General features: G+C 39.3%; 1 long non-coding RNA gene across 1 annotated transcript in view; it reads left to right on the top strand.

The window, feature by feature from the left end:
* Window positions 1–2,403: 2,403 nt before the first annotated feature.
* The window catches only part of LOC120227068, a 13,148-nt gene continuing 9,520 nt past the window's right edge, over window positions 2,404–6,031 (top strand). Inside the window, exon 1 of the long non-coding RNA XR_005527165.1 lies at window positions 2,404–2,494. This is a non-coding gene — a long non-coding RNA (uncharacterized LOC120227068). The remainder of the gene's footprint in view (window positions 2,495–6,031) is intronic.

Genomic DNA, 6,031 nt, shown 5'->3' with positions numbered 1-6,031 from the left:
GGAGGCAACCCCTGAGAGTCAGGATATTGTTCCTGATAAAGACAAAGCAGTTGCAGAAGCGCCTATGGATCATGGTGAAGGTAAAGGGGGAATGAATGCTTACTGGAAGACAGGGTACATATTTGCATCATGCATTATGATATAACAAGTCGAAACAATTCATTAGAAGAGAATCTCTGTCATTTCCTGAAAACTCTTTGAGAATGTGAATAGAGTATAATTTGCAGCTCTGTTCACTCTACTGAATTTGCCCTCGTTCTTCCAATGCAGGCCTTCCTAAATCAGAGGAAACTGTTGACTACTAAAGTATACATTTCTTCATGAGTTTAGTGTGTTCTTCTCAGGACATTTTTGGGTGGCCTTTTTCTTCAGTGCATCAAAAGTGTAAGCAATTTTTAATAGTATGTGCAGAGAGCCAAGTCAGCATATCTTATAACATCTGGAATAAAGATGATTTGCATAGGGATGGTGGCCTCGTTTTAGAAATAAGAAAACTAAGGTTCAGGGACTGTGGCTTGCTAAAGTCTGACACATGGAGACCTAATTAAATTTCATTTCATGTTTGTTCTTTTTTTACTTCCTACCATCTGAGTTTTTATACCAAAACGTGAATGGTTTGTACAAAATGCGTAATACTAAAAAATGTGTACCTTAAAATTAGCTAAGTACAGCCACAGGATAATTGAAGTTCAGTGGAGCAGGAGATCGACTCCAGAAAAAGGCTCAAGGAATGATAGCCACTGTTTCCTTTGCTTAATCATTTGATATGGTATATTTGGGAAAAGCTGGATAATTCAGGTAACTGGCATATAGGTAAACTATAGTAGTGTGGTTTGTAAGCGGCTTTACGGGGTGTTTAAATACTTTTCTGATTAGGAAAATCAAAAGAATCTTAAAATGATCATGAAATGGAAATTAACAGCTTCCAATGCAGCATTTTCCTCAAATACTTGTAGTGATCTATGGGCGTCATTCAGGCCATGGATTATTTTAGGGATTTGCTGGGAAGAGGTTTCTACAATAGGATTGATGACAAAGTCTCTTGGCTTTCTTTCCAGTCTGCTCCCTTTATTCTCCCTGTTAAGATTGAAGTTTGACTATGATTCACTCATGTTTTTCTGTCATTTTTGATATTTTGTCATCTACATGACTCATTTATCATAAGTTATAGAGACAGACTTGGCAACAAAATCTAACTGGTTAATTTTCACAAAAGAACTTTCAGGTTGCCACAATAAGGAATGAATCTCACTAGTTTTGGATTTGTCCTAGGCCCACAAATGCACTCAGTTCATGCTTCAAGAAATTAAATTTTAATTTTCATTAAAATCGTATCCAACGTGCAGGCTCTCGGTGGCTCAGGGACTTAAGTGTCTGACTCTGGCTATGGGCTCAGGTCTGGATTTGGGCTCACAGTTTGTGATTGAGCTACGTGTAGGACTCTGCACTGGCAATGCAGACGTGTTTGTGATTCTCTCTCTCTCTCTCTCTTTATCTCTCTCTCTCCCTCTCCCTCTCTCATCGCCTTCCCCTAGCTCTCCCCTCCATCCTTCCTCCCAGCCCCTACCCTGTTGGCTCACTCTTTCTCTGTCTCTCAAAATAAATAAATAATCTTTATAAAATCCTGTCCATGGTGTTAATTTAAGATTTCTTTGCTGAAACTCTCTACTCTCAGTACACTGTGGTAATATAATGCCAGTATAGATTCAGTGTGGTTTCTTCTTAGATTGCTATTTGAAATAAGGTTTCATAATGCAGAAAAACAAAGATGTGAAGTCCTCTTGCCATCATTACTTTTTTGATTACATGAAGTCTACAGGCTTGTATTTCATATAATGGAAACAATAAATGTGGGAGCCCGACAGTGACCCCAAGAAAGCGTGGTTAGGGACGCGGGGATGTGCCTGCACACGGGGCTCCCTGCCTGGGTAATGCATGCCTGCAAACAGGTTGCTCTGCTAGGAGGCCTGCACACAATATCCAAGTTTAATGGTCCGCTCGCAAACGAGGGAACATGCCCTCCTTAGAAATAGGGAGGAGGCTGGAATTGTGAGCAGGCCTCTTAGTAAACATGTTGTGGTCGCTTCCTCCCTTTGCTCCCCCCTGTCCTTGAAATGTGTTTGGCTACTTGCCCTTAATTGGTAAAGGAATGCATCTTGTAGATTTCAGTTTGTATCCAGTTACCGGGTATAAAATAAACCGCAAGAGGGGCTTGGGTAGAATTGTTCCTCCCGCCGGAGTTGTGTCTGTGTCTGTCTTTTGTGTGTGTCTTGTCCTTTGTGTTATTTCATCCGCAACAATAAATATTATCATCTTGTTCCTTAGATTTTAAGTTCACCCTTTCAAGTGATAATCTTTGTCTTTGAAGCACCGGAACTGGAAGCTGGTATCCAGAAATTCCCTCTGCCAAAGAATGAGGATATTAGTGAAGATGACACTGATGTGAAGGGGGCAGATTTCCCAAATGTGGAGCCCATGCAAATGCCTGAAGCAGGTATGGTATCCATTGGGAATGCGAAGTATGTGGATCTTTTCCTGAATATTATAGTTTTCATTATGTAGATGTACCTTCACCGATAGATACTTTAATAACAGACTTTACACAGAAAGGTACTTTCACAAGTAGTTCAGACCCTAACTTCCTGACTGCCTGACTCACACCCTATGAGATACAGAATTAAATTGGGTCAAAGCCTTATTAAATTATGAAATAGGAAAGCATTTCCTTTTTGATAAAGTGTAAATACTGGGGCACCAGGGTGGCTCAGTCAGTGAAGCATGTGACTCTTGATATGGCTCAGGTCATGATCTCACAGTGTGTGAGAACGAGCCGCATTTTCGACTCTGCGCTGACAGCATGGAGCCTGCTTGGGACTCTCTCTCTTCCTCTCTCTCTGTCCCTCTCCCATTTGTGCTCTCGCTTTCTCTCTCTCTCTCTCTCCTTCTCTCTCTCAAAATATGTAAATAACCTTTTAAATAGAATAAACAGTAAATACTTTAACTGATAGGTGATTAAATTCAGAATCTTCTGTAATTCCCTGTTTTATGAAGCACAGAATGCATTTGGAGTAAATACCAGTTGCATGAAATATGGTGAGGCACTGGAGTAGCATCCAGTACCAGCTCTAACATAAGTTGTGTGACTCTGAGAGAATCCCTTGACTTCTGAACCCATCTTGACGCATGTACTTAGTGATTTCAAATAGGATATATTGCATTCATTTTTTTGTATTCTGTGGTTCTCTTGGATAACATACATGGAATACAAAAATCGTCCATTTTGTTTGATTTAATTATCATCAGATAGCATCTTTGATCAAATTTTAACATCTGAATTGAGATTTTTGTGTCGCTGAAAACAAGAAACCTTACTGTTGTGGGTTTTTCTCTTTGAAGACGTTGATACCTTTTCTTAAATTTTGTCAAATTCTACATCATTGTGGCTCTTACAAAACACGTGCAATTTGAAACCTTTCCCCAATGAAGGCTCAAATGACTGAGTAATAAAATGGCAAGAGATGGTTTAGTTTCTAGTTTCTGCGGCACATCAGTTAGGGAGAGTGCATGGGTGTTCTCTGTAAGTGATGAATCCCTAGATTCGACTCCTGAAACCTGGTTTCAGGTTCAGTAACTGAAATCTAAATTTAAAAATAAAAAATAAAACTACCTTTTAATAGGTTCATTTCGTTTCATCTGTTCTGACCTGAAGTGTCTTTTTCCCTTCTTGTATCAATAGTAAGTGTGGAGTGTTCAAGAAATCTTGGTAAAGTATATGCTCTCATATAGGAAAGTTACTTCAGTGTTAAAAATCACTCAATAACATCTTACACCTTTCTCCACAGACTCTTTCAGTCCTTTGTTAGACTTACTCTAAGTACTAGGTGCTGTTAACAATTGTGTCGTTTTTTGAAATGTTATATTCTGATTCAGCTGGTAAGTGCAGATAGCTCTGTACATGGACACTCTCTCCAGCAGCCTTGCTACATACGACTGAATGCCAGAGGTGTACGTCAGCATCCATTATGAGTTTCTACAGATGCAGTTGTATGATCGTTGAATACTAACAGTTTCTTTCTGCTGTTTTAATCATTATCTCCCCTCTTTGTTTTCTCACTTTACAATATTGACAGACCCACCCAGGACAGTGCTGGAAGGACCTGATGATAGACATCCCTCTCTTATTTCTGATGGGAGTTAGACAATTTTGAACATTTGACTATATTTACTGTGACTTTAAGGAAGTTCCATTCTCAGTTTGGTGTACTACACTATTTATGTTGAATATATGTTGCCTCTCATCAAACACGTGTAGTACATTGATTCAGATGATCGTAGGATTTTTCTGCCATTAATGTGATAATGCAATGAATTTCATACATACATTCCTATGTTTAAATAAACCATACACTCCTGGCAGGGAATGTTCATGATACATTATCTTTGTGAATAATCTACATCATATTAGTTGGGTTAGAATTTTTATTACTATCTTCATGAGTGATATTAGCGTCTACATTTAGTTCATATACTCTCTTGGATTTTACTATCAAGGATATACTGGCTTCATAGAATGAATTGGTATGTAGAATCTCTTTTTCTTTTCTCTGGAACTGAAGACTCTGAAAGGCTGTGAGTGACATAGGACTAGACTTTCCCGTGTTGAGCTGTGTCTGGACTGCACCTCTTTCTTGGGAACTGGACCCTGCAGAAATGGCAGGGAACCTCCAGGTCCCCATCATTTCAAATTGGGTGAGGTGCCCAGCTTCCCTGCAAGTAGTCTATACTGATGCCATCACTCTGACAGCTACCTGCTGCAGTTTCTATGGTGTCATTCATCTTTTGTACCCAGAAAGTTAAAAGTCACGGACCTATTAACTAGATACTTTGATCTGTGCTCTATCATTGTGAATAGCTGGCCTTCCACTAGGTGTGTGCACTTAGGACAATACCTCCATTTATTGAGTTTTTAGAGAATAAGTTAGTATAACAACTCCTCTATTGATAGCATGTATACTCTATGTTAGCAACTGCTTTCTCCAGGGTTCCTTACATTTATAACTTCATTTAGTCTTCCCAAAAAGGGGTGTCAGAGTGTACCCAAGCTTACATTTGACTCTGATAAGCAGTAGATTTCGGGACTCACTTCTAAGTTAGAGCCCTTACTCTTCCTCAAAGTAAATACATCTGAAAATGTGTGCCAGGAAACCTGATGGTGTCCATGATGCCCTGGGCCAGGCTCTGTGCTGACAGCTCAGAGCCTGGAGCCTGCTTCTGCTTCTGTGTCTCCCTCTCTCTGCCCTCCCTCTGCTCATGCTTTCTCTCCCAAAAATAAATAATTGTTTGGGGAGCCTGAGTGGCTCAGTTGATTAAGTGGCCGACTTCGGCTCTGGACATGATCTCACGGTTCCTGAGTTCAAGCTCTGCACCTGAGCTCTGTGCTGACAGCTCAGAGCCTGGAGCCTGCTTCAGATTCTGTGTCTCCCTCTCTCTCTGCCCCTCCCCTGCTCATGCTCTGTCTCTCTGTCTTTCAAAAATAAATAAACGTTTAAAAATATTTAGATAAGGGATTAAATAAAACTTCATTTTTAATAAAAAATTAAATATAAAAATAAATAATTAAAGCTATTTGGAACAATTTATACAAACAAAGACAAAGAATGACGTATCAGTCCCATGGTAACAAAAAATCTCAGCTCCCTTGCAAAACTTCTTTTTCAAACGTTATTTAAAGGCATGGATATTAGCAATTCTTACAGGTGTGAAGTTATGTCTCATTGTAGTTTTGTATTACCCTAATAACAAGTGATGTTCAGCATCTTTTCATGTGTCTGTTGGCAATTTGGAGGTCTTCTTTACAAAGATGTCCATTCATGTCTTCTACTCATGTTTCAAATTGGGTTATTTGGGGGGTTTTGGGTGTTGAGGTTTATACATTTTTCCTCTATTTTGGATACTGACTCGTTATCAGATATGCCAGTTACAAATATCTTCTCCCATTCTGTAGGTTGCCATTTCGTTTTGTTCATGGTTT

The sequence above is a fragment of the Hyaena hyaena genome, unplaced genomic scaffold (assembly GCF_003009895.1).
Source record: "Hyaena hyaena isolate Hyena2069 unplaced genomic scaffold, ASM300989v1 scaffold_2000, whole genome shotgun sequence".
NCBI classification, from domain to species: Eukaryota; Metazoa; Chordata; class Mammalia; order Carnivora; family Hyaenidae; genus Hyaena; species Hyaena hyaena.
This window is presented reverse-complemented; position numbering and strand designations above follow the sequence as displayed.